We start from the raw sequence: 13,850 nt of genomic DNA on the forward strand, positions 1-13,850 counted from the left end.
TACTGCATGAATTTATCTCTCTACATCATGTCATCTTGCTTAAGGTGTTACTTTGTTTTTAACTTAATACTCTAGATGCATGCTGATAGCGGTCGATGAGTGGAGTAATAGTAGTAGATGCAGAATCGTTTCGATCTACTTGTCACGGACGTGATGCCTATATACATGATCATGCCTAGATATTCTCATAATTATGCACAATTCTATCAATTTCTCAACAGTAATTTGTTCACCCACCGTAGAATACTTATGCTCTTGAGAGAAGCCACTAGTGAAACCTATGGCCCCCGGGTCTATTCTCATCATATCAATCTCCATCACTTTTATATTGTTTTGCTATTTACTTTGCTTTTACTTTTTATTTTGCATCCTTATATCAAAAATACCAAAAATATTCTATCTATCAGATATCACTCTCGTAAGTGACCGTGAAGGGCTTGACAACCCCTAATCGCGTTGGTTGCGAGTAGCTATCGCTTTGTGTAGGTACGAGGGACTTGAGCATGGCCTCCTACTGGATCGATACCTTGGTTCTCAAAAACCGAGGGAAATACTTACGCTACTCTGTTGCATCATCCCTTCCTCTTCGGGGAAAACCAACGCAAGCTCAAGACGTAGCATGGGGCAAAACTATAAGCTCCTATCTTTCTCTGTGTCCGATTAAAACTCCGCAACCACAAGTATCGCGTGAGTGTTAGCAATTATGGAGGACTAAATGATAGTTGAGTATATGGAGTTGCTTTTTAGCTCTCACATAGACTCTTTCCGATGTTATGATAAATTGCAATTGCTTCAATGACTGAGATTATAGTTTGTCGAAGCCCAATAAGGTTTATGATTTATACTCTTGCATTGTGAATAGATCATCACTTGAACATAAGTAATCATATGACAAAATCTATATATGTTGCTTTTATGAGAATAATCATGATGCCTTCATGTCCGTATTTTATTTTTATCGACGCCTCTACCTCTAAACATGAGGAAATATTTATTGTTATCGGCTTTTCGCTTGAGGACAAGCGAGGTCTAAGCTTGGGGAGTTGATACGTCCATTTTGCATCATGCTTTTATATCGATATTTATCGCATTATGGACTGTTATTTCACTCTATAACACAATACTTATGGCTATTCTCTCTTATTTTACAAGGTTTACATAAAGAGGGAGAATGCCGGGAGCTGAAATTCTGGTCTGGAAAAGGAGCAAATATTAGAGACCTATTCTGCGCAACTCCAAAAGTCCTGAAACTCCACGGAACGTCTTAAAAGAAATAAAGAAAAATCCACGCCAAAGATGAAGGCCAGGGGGCCCACAGCCTTCTCACGAGGGTGGGGGGCGCCCCCCCCCCCAGGGCGCGCCCCCTACCTCGTGGGCCCCCCGGTGGCTCTCCGATGCCCATCTTCTCCTATATGAGTTCTTTTGATGAGGAAAAAAATAGGAAGGAACTTTTCAGGACGAGACTCCGCCGCCACGAGGCGGAACCTTGGCGGATCCAATCTAGAGCTCCGGTAGAGCTGTTCTGCCGGGGAAACTTCCTTCCCGGAGGGGGAAATCATCACCATCGTCATCAGCAACGCTCCTCTCATCGGGAGAGGGCAATCTCCATCAACATCTTCACCAGCACCATCTCATCTCCAAACCATAGTTCATCTCTTGTATCCAATGCTTGTCTCAAAGTCCGGGATTGGTGCTAGTAGGTTGCTAGTAGTGTTGATTACTCCTTGTAGTTGATGCTAGTTGGTTTAATTGGTGGAAGATCATATGTTCAGATCCTATATGCATATTATTACCCCTCTGATTATGAACATGAATATGCTTTGTGAGTAATTATGTTCATTCCTGAGGACAAGGGAGAAGTCTTGCTATGAGTAGTCATGTGAATTTGGTATTCGTTTGATATTTTGATAAGATGTATGTTGTCTAGCCTCTAGTGGTGTTATGTGAACGTCGACTATATAACACTTCACCATTATTTGGGCCTAGAGGAAGGCATTGGGAAGTAATAAGTAGATGATTGGTTGCTAGAGTGACAGAAGCTTAAACGCTAGTTTATGCGTTGCTTCGTAAGGGGCTGATTTGGATCCATATGTTTCATGATAGGGTTAGGTTTACCTTAATACTTTTTTTGTAGTTGCAGATGCTTGCAATAGAGGTTAATCATAAGTGGGATGCTTGTTCAAGTAAGAACAGCACCCAAGCACCGGTCCACCCACATATCAAATTATCAAAGTATCAAACGCGAATCATATGAACGTGATGAAAACTAGCTTGACGATATTTCCATGTGTCCTCGGGAGCGCTTTTCCTATTATAAGAGTTTGTTCCGGCTTGTCCTTTGCTACAAAAGGATTGGGCCACCTTGCTGCACTTTATTTACTTTTGTTACTTGTTGCTCGTTACAACCTATCCTATCACAAAACTATCTGTTACCACTTATTTCAGTACTTGCAGAGAATACCTTGCTGAAAACCGCTTATCATTTCCTTTTGCTCCTCGTTGGGTTCGACACTCTTACTTATTGAAAGGACTACGATAGATCCCCTATACTTGTGGGTCATCAATCAACACATAGTAAGAGGAGCATGATGCTAGTATCTTTAATATGTTGTGACTGCAGATGGAGCCACCACCGTGGAGACCCTTCTGGCGGAACTTGCCCGAGCCAAGGAACAAGCCAGGGATAGTGATGCGGCCGCTCTAAAGGCGGTCGAAGAGCTGAGGGCCGAACAAGTGGCGCATTGCCAAAGCAAGGAAAGAATAGCCAAGATGGCCATTGAGTTGAAAGATGCCGCCGACCGTTACCAGCTTCTTGAAAAAGAAAACCGGGCGAAGGCGGCGGACCTGGAGAAGGCCATGGTAGCAGCCAAGGAAGCCCGCTCTAAAATCAGAGCGGCGAAGGAGGAGCTGCGTCAAGCTGGGGATATCACAGCTGGGAAGCCATTTTTGTTGCGGACGAAGTTCGGAGATCCGAAGTATGCCCCTCTAGATCAACAATGGAGTTCTGTAGACGCATACGTGGACTTGGCAGCCAGTGCTGCTGATGTGGCCGAGTACTTCAAAGATAAAAAAGATCGTGAAGTGGAAAGGCTATTCTGGTCATAGTTTCATATTCCAGTGCGTCCGCTGCTGTTGAATGAGCGAATGACCGAGTGGGCCGAGCTCCATAGGTTGTCCGGGCTTGCCATGAGGTGTGTTGTGGATCATCTGTGGCCGGAAGGGCCAAGGCCGAATAGTTATTTTAGTTTAGGCAACAGTTCCTTGGTGTTGTGCCGCACATCAACTCTATGAAGAGGGCGGTGTGCATAGAGGGTGCGCGTATGGCACTTGCCCATGTCAAAACATACTAGGCAGAGATGGAGGCCACCGCTATTGCAACCCAGAGTTCGGCCGTAGGCCGAGTGTCTGTTGAGCACTACTTTGAAGAAGTCCTTGAAGGCGCTCGTTCCATAGAGGCTCAGTGCTTGAAGAATATAATGTTCTAGTGACATGTATATCCATTGTAAAAAACAATGTTTTGTTGAATTATAAAGGCTGTGTTTATACTTTTGCCTGAAAGTATTATGATGCCTCCTGTGCGGCCGTTTATGTATATATGTATATAACTTGAAAGTTTGCAGTCGTCGGCTTCAGCCCCCACGCATATAATGCGGGGGTATTCGCAAAAAACGTGTATTCACACTTGATCCAACGTCTTGGTCCACTAAGGAGGTGGTAGCGCAGCGAACGAGGCAATCGGACTATATTGCTTTAACACTTTCACTTAGCCATAGGAGTTTGACGGTGGGACTACTATATAGCCCCTGGTACTTCCGCGCTCGTCCGAATACGGGGCGCGTACGTACATGACCGGGAAACGGCCCTTCGTTAATGTGGAGGAATCGCGAAGATTCCGCTAAGTCATCGAGTGGTTGACCAGTCTCGTGCTTTATCATGACAATCAGTTTTCGGCTTTCTCTACTAAGGTGCTCATCCGGATGAACCAGGGCACAATCGCAGTAGTTCTCCCGGTGCCGCCTTAGCCGATAGAGCGGAATGTAAGGTAGCAAAACGCCGGAGCTGGGCAAACCCAACATTTGACCAACGACATGATTCGGAGCTGATGCATATAAGGCCAAACTCGCAACGCCGAACACTCCCTAAGGTATTCGGTCTTTATAACATATGCTGGGCTGAACAATGCCCTTAATAATAAACCCCGAGTGTCCAGGTACGTGCAATATCCTGACGTGGCCACAAGTCAATAACGTCAGCATCCTTCTCGGTTGTATTGAGTATCCAGAGGATGTGAATCAACAAGAGACAGTAGAAAAGGTTTACGCAGGGTCTTAATCTGAAAATAAACCTTTGAGCGGGTCCCTGCTACACGTCTGCGCCTGTATCTCCGTTGTGCCGTGTCCTAGACGGGTGTAGCACGATTGTCATCTGTAAAAGAGAAGAACTTAGGTGAAAGTTTTTGTGCCAAAAAAATTTGGTTATTCTCGATAAACCATTAAAATTCAAGATAAGTCAAGTTGAGCCGAACTAGCCCTAATTACACGCGGGAAGCCCCTGGTACCGTCTATGAGGGTTTAACCATCAAACCATTCTCAGGTATATCTAGTGATGCGCTGGACTCGTCTAACCGTGTCCGGGGTCTTGATGACCTGTCGTTTATTCTAGTTGGTGAGGCCGTCTAGTGCTCGGCTGTTAAAGTCGCCGCACATTCTTCCGCGCGTAGAAAACGCTCAATATTTCCACTAGCTGTGATGGTGCCACGTGGACCGGGCATCTTAAGCTTGAGGGAAGCGTAATGCGGTACTGCATTAAAACGAGTGAAAGCCGCTCTTCCGAGTAGTGCTTGATAGCCGCTTCGGAATGGAGCGATGTCGAAGGTTAACTTTTCGCTTCAGAAGTTGTTGGGAGAACCGAATACAACCTCTAGTAATAGAGAGCCCGTGGAGCGGGCCTCTGGGCCTGGTATTACTCCCTTGAAGGTAGTATTACTATGGCTGATTTTTGTCGGGTCTATCCCCATTTTGCGGACTGTGTCCGGATATATCAGATTTAGACCACTGCCGCCGTCCATAAGGACTCATGTGAGATGGTACCCATTTATTATTGGGTCTAACACCAAGGCAGCCAATCCTTCATTCCGGATGCTTGTCGGGTGATTCCTGCGATCAAAAGTGGTCGGGCGGGCCAACCAGGGGTTGAACTTAGGGGTGACAGGCTTCGTCACGTGGATCATGTTTACCGTTTTAACCTCTGGTGGGAATTTTTTCTATCCTTCAGTGCTTTGTTGGCGAGGTTCATCCTCGTCTTCGCTTGGTGTCTCCCTCCCCTTGTGTTCGGCGTTTAGCTTACGAGCCTACTTGAAGACCCATCATTCTCTGTGGGTATGATTTGCAGGTTTATCGGGGGTGCCATGAATCTGACATAGTTTGTCTAGAAACTTGTTTAGGCTGGACGGTCCATCTCTGCTGCCTTTGAAAGGCTTTTTCCGCTGACCTGGTCGGGAGCCCCTGAATCCGGCATTTACCGCCGTATTATCTGGGCTATCTTCTTTATTTTGACACTTGTTTTTACTGTGTCGTGGTTTTCCATTGTCATCCCTGACTTCGGATGTGCTTGGGTCGCTGGTGCTACTGCGGGCTAACCAGCTTTCTTTGCCCGTGCAAAAGCGGGTCATGAGGCTTGTCAGGGCTACCATTGTTCTCGGTTTTTCTTGGCCAAGGTGTCTGGCGAGCCATTCATCTCGAACGCTGTGCTTGAAAGCTGCTAAGGCCTCGGCGTCCGGACAGTCGACGATTTGGTTCTTCTTAGTGAGAAACCTGTTCCAAAGCTTTGGGGCTGACTCTCCGGGCTGCTGAATTATATGACTTAAATCGTCTGCATCCGGGGGTCGAACATAGGTCCCTTGAAAATTAGCCCGAAAAGCATCCTCGAGCTCCTCCCAACTTCCAATTGAGTTTTCGGGGAGGCTTTTCAGCCAGTGCCGAGCTGGTCCTTTAAGCTTGAGGTGCAAGTACTTGATGGCGTGGAGATCGTCTCCGTGAGCCATATGGATATGGAGGATAAAGTCCTCAATCCAGACCCCAGGGTCTGTGGTCCCGTCGTACGCCTCTATGTTCACTGGTTTGAATCCTTCTGGAAATTCGTGGTCCAGCACCTCATCGGTGAAACATAGGGGGTGTGCGGCACCCATGTATTTGGATGTATCATGGCGTTCGGACGGTTGTAGTATTTGATTTTGTGCCGGAGCGCGCTTCCTAGATCCATAGATGGATCTGGTCATACTGGATTTTTGGCGCAAGTCCTCACGTAGATCGTGTATTGACTTATGTGCGGCCTTGTTAGCCGCTCTATCGCGGTCACAAGGTGGTTGATCCGGCCGATTGGCCGTTGTATTCTTCGGCTGTGTGGGCTCTAAGGCCTCATCGTCGAATTCAGGTAATAGCTTGTGTCGGTGTCAAAATCGGCGGATCTCGGGTAGGGGGTCCCGAACTGTGCGTCTAGGATCGATGGTAACAGGAGGCAGGGGACATGATGTTTTACCCAGGTTCGGGCCCTCTTGATGGAGGTAAAACCCTACGTCCTGCTTGATTGATATTGATGATATGGGGTTACAAGAGTAGATCTACCACGAGATCAAGGAGGCTAAACCCTAGAAGCTAGCCTATGGTATGATTGTTGTATATATTGTATATCTATCGACTGGCCTGGCCTCGGTTTATATAATGCTCCGGAGGCCTAGGATAACAAGAGTCCTAGCCGAATACGCCGGTGGGGAGAAGTCCTTGTCTTGATCGCCAAGTCTTGTGGAATCTTCCTTGTATGCGGTAGCCGTCCGAACTGGCCCATGAGTATACGGCCACGGGGGTCCTCGACCCAATCTAATAGATCGGGAGACGACGTGGTGAGTACCCCCTAGTCCAGGACACCGTCAGTAGCCCCTTGAACCGGTCTTCAAGTTAGGGACGCTCCTCGATTCTTCCGAACTGTTCTTCATCTTCGGTTGCCGGTCTTGAAAACTGGTTCAACAAATCTTCTTTATCTTCGATCTTGAGGATCACCGAAATGCATTCGACGAGTTTACACGTCGGGTATCCGAGGAGCCCCTTTAAGTTTCCGGCCTTTATCAATGCCTTGTTTATTTTTATGCCACACCTCGGGTTTGAAGTTGTTCCCGGGAGGCAGGGTCCTCTTGCGTCCGAGCTCCAACACCGGACTGCATTCGAGGTGTCTTTTGCAGCCGAGCACCAACGCCGGACCGCTTCCCAGCTCTAGCGTCGGAATGTATCCGAGCTCCAACGCCGGACTATGTATCCGAGCTCCAACGCCGGACTGTATATCCGAGCTCCAATGCCGGACTGTGTCCAGGCTCCAATGCCAGACTATATCCGAGGTGTCATATCACCTTGGTTCAAAAAAGTTGGATTTTAGCCGAGCTTAATGCCGGAAATGCCCTCTATGGAGCCAGCCACAAGCGCCCGAGCTTTATGCCGGACTGCTTCCGAGGTGGTGCACCACCCCGACTATGGGCCGATTTTTTGTCAATATTTTTTATTGGTGCAATTTATTCTCTGCCGAGATATATAGCCAGTAGCCCTCAAGGTGTGTATCGGTCTAAAACCCGAGATGCACATGAAGGATGACATAAGACCGCTGATCCCAGTAGCCGCTGAGACTCAGGTTGATTTGCAAAATCGGCCTGAGGATCAAGTCCTAGCTCGGCATAATACTTCGGGACACAAAAGCGGCATGCTCAGTCCTCAAGACTCAGGTTGGGTGCGGCCGACCAACCTGAGGATCAAAATCTCCTCGGAAACTATATTGCACATAAAATTTTCTACATTGGACAAGCAATGCAGTAGCCCCCGAGACACTCGTCGGGTGGCAACACCAGATCAGAAGATCGATGTGCCCCTTTAATATTTGTAAATAATAAGCCCGAAGCCCAGTAGCCCCCGAGCCTTAATGTGGGCACGGGTGGCCGAATTAAGGATCAATATCCATAGTAAAATCACAAATTATGTGTAATGACTCTATGTATCCAAGTACTTTACGTCATTAATGCTCGGATCCGCATTGTACAAAACTTTGTTGACCGACCATCGGCTTCCACCTCCTTGGCCAGTAGCCGAGGAGTGTTTGTCCTACTTTATAAAGCCTTTATGAGGGCAAAGATTTACGACAAACAAGGCAATCTGGCCACACGGTTTTATAAACAAAGGTACGCAGAGAGATATGTTATATTACTGTTTAATAGAAGAAATGTATTCCAAAGAAAATAGTCCCGCTATCGGTTCCTTTCTTTGGGTTGTCATGCTAAGCATGATCATGAAACCTCAGCTCGAATGTAAGAGCAAAATATCGAGGATTTAGTTTGGGAGGCCAGTTAATAGCCCCCGGTAGTGTTCGGCGACAGTCGAGGTCAAGCCGTAAACACTTCGGCCAATGTTATGAATGGCCCGTCATAGTCATCGGATCGCTTACCAGTTTACGCTTATTGTGACAGTCAGTTTTCGGCTTTCTCCACTAAGGTGCTTAACCATGTGAGCTGGAAGCACAATCGCAGTGGTTCTCCCTTTGCACGCCTAGCCGAACAAAACGGAACGTAGGAAGCAAGTGCAGGAGCCGGGCAACCCAACTATTGACCGAAGACACAATTCGAAACCGATGTATATATAGCAATATCTGAGAATGTTTTTGCCGAATCCCTAAAGGTGTCCGGCATTGCACTGCGAGACTAATGCTGGAAAAGCACAAATAGTTTAAAAGTGCCAAAAAGCTTGGAAAACCAAGAAACGTCAGTAAAAACATGACGTCTGAACAAGATCAAGTGTTCGGTGCCAATCCGAAAATTGGTCTTAGAAAAAAGAAGTGCTTCTGTCGTCCTTTAACATGACACATCCTATCTCAAGACTTCGAGCGGGTCAGCCTACGGCTTCAACCTCCTATCCCGAGGGCGGAGTACTTCTCATTAGGCCAGTTTAGCAAACTAAACTCTAGCGGCTTTGAGAGAGAAATTAGGCTCCCCGGCTAGTGACCGCACACTCGCGTTGAAAAAAGGAGTGATAAATAATAATAAAACTTTGCAACGACTAAGAAGAAGAACACTAATTATAAAACGGCTCAAATAAACTTAAGAGCCCCCAAGTGACTTGGGTAGAAGAATGATTGCATGTACCGAAGTACTTATATCATATCTATGTTCAACCGAACTTTAAACGCGTCTTAACCGACCGTCAGCTTCTCCCTCTTCGGTCAAGGACCGAAAAGTGTTATGTACTCCATCGGTCGAGAATATCGACGGTGTTTCCAATAACCAGGCAATCAGGCCATAAGGCTATAACAGACAAAGCGCGCTCAGGGAACTTATGCTATATTACCGTGAAGTGTAAGAAGCATCTTCGAAGAAAATAGTACCCCCACCGATACCTTTCTTCGGTGCTCATTGTTATTATGAGACTTGTGCAATAGATTTTTTGTACTCATGAGTTCCGTTGTGTGCCGACCATCATTGAATAACTATAAGAGCACTAGCTTTCGGCTTCACCCAGTCTGAGGTCCGGCTCGGGTGACCCGATCGTGACAATCGCAGAGGTGCTCCCTTTACTCCCTAGCCGAACAATCAGGAACGTAGGGGTAAACACAGGAGCGAGGCAACCCAGCTTGCAAATCGCTTAAGTCAATGTGGTGCATATTGTGGCGTAATACACGAACAAGGAACGAAGCCGTACAAGTATAATCATATGCAATAGGAAAAGCTTCATAAAGGAAGCCCCCAAGTAAACGGGGTATTTGAATTTATGCGTCACAAACAAAGTTTGGACAAGGAAATTTTTTAGAAGCAAATTTTTTTCCAAAAAAGTATAATGCTTGGTCGAACCGAACGCATGTTAGAAATTAAAGCTTTGAGCATGAAAGCGACTTAGCTGGTTAATGTGTTCGGTATTGATGGCGTGGTCCGAGCTTGATGCGGGGCAAGGTTCCATCCCTCAAGCCGGTCCCGAGGTGGCGGAGCGGAGAGCTTGACACGCCGAAGTGGTGACATAGCACGATCAATGCAGACCGGCAGAGTGACGCCGAAGTCCCCGGATCATTTTCCTGTGCACAAAAAATAGTGCAAACCGGAGATAATAGTAATAATAATAATAATAAAAAATCGTTGCATAATCAATAATTTATGCAAAGTGAGTAATAAAAGAAATATGGCCTGGCACCGAAGTCAATGTCGATGCAGGGCATCGACGTGACGCGGTAAGGGCGTGGCAAAGCCTGAATTCACAGGTTGGTCCGAGTTCCGGATGCGGCATTCGCCGGACTATATACGGAGACTGACCGGATCACCATGCGACAGTCGTTAATGCGGCCACCATTTGATAGACCTGTGTACATATGATGGACAAATCAGAGCAATAATTCCTTGGGAAAAATTGAACCCAAACAAGCAAAAAATACTAGGATTAATAGCACCTGGTTTATTTGTTGTAGCAATCCAAAGGAAGGTGATTCCCAAAATTGGGACTCGATCCGCACACCCGTTACCGGAGTAGGTTGATGAAGAGATGATGAAGCCCCCGGTTCAGCCGAGATGTCGAAGCCTTGACGTCAACCGATGAGTCGAAGTAGGTCGGCATGATGGACACCAGCTTGAAGAAGCAATAGTGCGGCCCCGTCGATGCAGGTCGTGACGTGGTCGATGTCGGCTTGATGAAGCGACCGTGCGGTGATGCCGGTATGCCCGCTCCGTGTAATCCGTGGGGCGGGGATGTTGGTGATGATTTATTCTTTGCGATGCCGAACTGTTGTTCAGCTTGCCGATGTGATGATCCGAAGAAGTTGAGCTCGGCTCAATAAAGTGACGACGTGTCTAGCACAGGTCGGCAGCCGTGGAGCAATATTACCGGACTGGTTTGACACCAGCATGATATTGAAGATCATGTTAAAAAGATTTTAAAGTTAGTGGGATGTGTTCGGGAACAAAACACAATACCCCATACAAAACTTCCTTCAAAAAGGATGTCCGAAATCCCGTTCATAAAAAAGATGAACTCGGGTCGGATTCGTTTTCGCGCAGAAAATAGATCCAAAAAGTGATGCACTAATCGGAAGGTTCCCGGAGTTTAGACGGTCGGATCGAGCTGAAATTTTGAGAGGTGGTAGATATAGGAATTCCGCAGCCGATCAACGGTTGGATCTTTCAAAGGACGTCCGAGCTAGAAGCTGGACACCACGCCCTAAACTCATCCAAATTCCCATCCAGGTTTGACAGGGCTCCGGTATATCGTGGATTGCCAGAGATTCCTCCATCGGAACTCGACGAAATTTTCCAGGGTTGTTATAGACCCCATTCCGCACAATTCCACCAAAGTGATCGTCAAAGAGATACTCGAGGAGGTGGTGGCGGCAGATACGAGTTCGCTGTCCAAAAAAACAGCACGGTCGCTTGAGGGCAATGTTGACGTTGAGCCCCCGAGCTCCATAGATAATTCCTCCGTGATCTTGATAGAGATCGGAGTTGATGTTTGACGAAGGCCCTCGTCCGAACATGGTGATCCGAACACGGGGCGCAATTCTTGGTCGAACCAAGGTGACCAGTCGAACTGGTGACGAAGACGCCGAAGTCGCAGTTGATCTGCAGGCGAGCCATCGATCCTTTTGTCGATCACACAGCGGAACTCTCAATGAAAGCACCAATGTCGGTGTCAAAACCGGCGGATCTCGAGTTGGGGGTCCTGAACTGTGCGTCTAGGATCGATGGTAACAGGAGGACACGATGTTTTACCCAGGTTCGGGCCCTCTTGATGGAGGTAAAACCCTATGTCCTGCTTGATTGATATTGATGATATGGGGTTACAAGAGTAGATCTACCACGAGATCAAGGAGGCTAAACCCTAGAAGCTAGCCTATGGTATGATTGTTGTATATATTGTATATCTATCGACTAGCCTGGCCTCGGTTTATATAATGCTCCGGAGGCCTAGGATAACAAGAGTCCTAGCCGAATACGCCGGTGGGGAGAAGTCCTTGTCTTGATCGCCAAATCTTGTGGAATCTTCCTTGTATGCGGTAGCCGTCCGAACTGGCCCATGAGTATACGGCCATGGGGGTCCTCGGCCCAATCTAATAGATCGGGAGACGACGTGGTGAGTACCCCCTAGTCCAGGACACCGTCAGCTTGCGCTTTGGATAGCTCTTTGTGCGGTAACTTTCACCATACTTTTCTTTGTTGTCGAGCACTTTGTTCCACCTGTTGTTGAGCGTATTTTGTGCGGCCTTAAGCCTTTGCTTCTGCTTCTTCAGACTCCTCGCTGTGGCAATAAGCCTTCTGCGGAGGTTCTCTTGTTCTAAGTGCGTTTCCAGGATGATGTGTGCATCTTCGTCCGGACTGTTTGCCTCCCCAGAGGGGGTTTGATGAGGTTTATCCTCGGCATCGCCGTGTTCGGACATCGGATCCGTACTATGTTCGCCGTTTGCAGTTTCATCGTGCTCCGCCGCTGGGTCGATGTGGTCGTCGTTTCCTCTGGAGTCGACTGGAGTGTTATTTTCTCTTGCGCCGTTATCGCTGTTTTTGTTATGGTGGGACTTAGAGCGGCGCCGCTGACGTCGGCGCTTGGGCTGCTTCTTGGAGGGGCCATCCTCCGCTGTCTCGTCGCCATTGCCTTCTTTGGGTGTATCCACCATGTATATGTCATGTGATGAAGTGGCTTTCCAGCGCCCTGTGGGTACTGGTTCCTATTTGTCTCCTACATCGTCGTCCATACCGTCGATGTCTTCGGAGTCGAAGTCGAGCATGTCGGTTAAATCATCGACAGTGGCTACTAAGTGGGTGGTGGGTGGGGAGCGAATTTCTTCGTCGTCCGCATCCCATTTTAGCCGGACATAGTTCGGCCAAGGCTCTCCTGACAAGGAGAGAGATCTTAATGAATTTAGAACATCGCCGAAAGGCGAGTGCTGAAAGATATCCGCGGAGGTAAACTCCATGATCGGTGCCCAATCGGATTCGATGGGCGCGGATGCAGGCGGTTCGGAGCCCGTGGCCGGGGACGAGTCCAATGGTCCGGCAACACGGCTCTCGTAAGGGGTAAAGTCAGTATCCGACTCTATCGCCACTAAGAGTGCGGCCTCCATGGCGGGGTCTATTCCCCTGTCCTCGGATGGCCCAATTTGCTCCGGATTAGGGGCCGGAGTAGTGGCAGATGCGATCTCCCGAACACTGTCCGACGGCAGAGTTACGTCATGCTCGTCGTGATTGTGCGGCGCACCTGACACGGGCTCGAATCCGTCAAAGATCAAGTCTCCGTGGATGTCGGTAGTGTAGTTTAAGTTTCCAAACCTGACCTGACGGCCAGGGGCGTAGCTCTCGATCTGCTTCAAATGGCCAAGCGAGTTGGCCCGCAGTGCGAAGCCGCCGAATACGAAGATCTGCCCGGGGAGGAAAACCTCACCCTGGACCGCATCGTTACCGATGATCGAAGGAGCCATCAAGCCTTATGGTGACGGCACAGTTGAACTCTCAATAAAAGCACCAATGTCGGTGTCAAAACTGGCGGATCTTGGGTAGGGGGTCCCGAACTGTGTGTCTATGGCGGATGGTAACAGGAGGCAGGGAACACGATGTTTACCCAGATTCGGGCCCTCTCGATGGAGGTAATACCCTACGTCCTGCTTGATTGATCTTGATGATATGAGTAGTACAAGAGTTGATCTACCACGAGGTCGTAGAGGCTAAACCATAGAAGCTAGCCTATGGTATGATTGTATGTTGTCCTACGGACTAAACCCTCCGGTTTATATAGACACCGAAGGGGGCTAGGGTTACACAGAGTCGGTTACAAGGGAGGAGATCTACATATCCGTAT

The sequence above is a fragment of the Triticum urartu genome, chromosome 1, assembly GCF_003073215.2.
Source record: "Triticum urartu cultivar G1812 chromosome 1, Tu2.1, whole genome shotgun sequence".
In the NCBI taxonomy this organism is placed as follows: domain Eukaryota; kingdom Viridiplantae; phylum Streptophyta; class Magnoliopsida; order Poales; family Poaceae; genus Triticum; species Triticum urartu.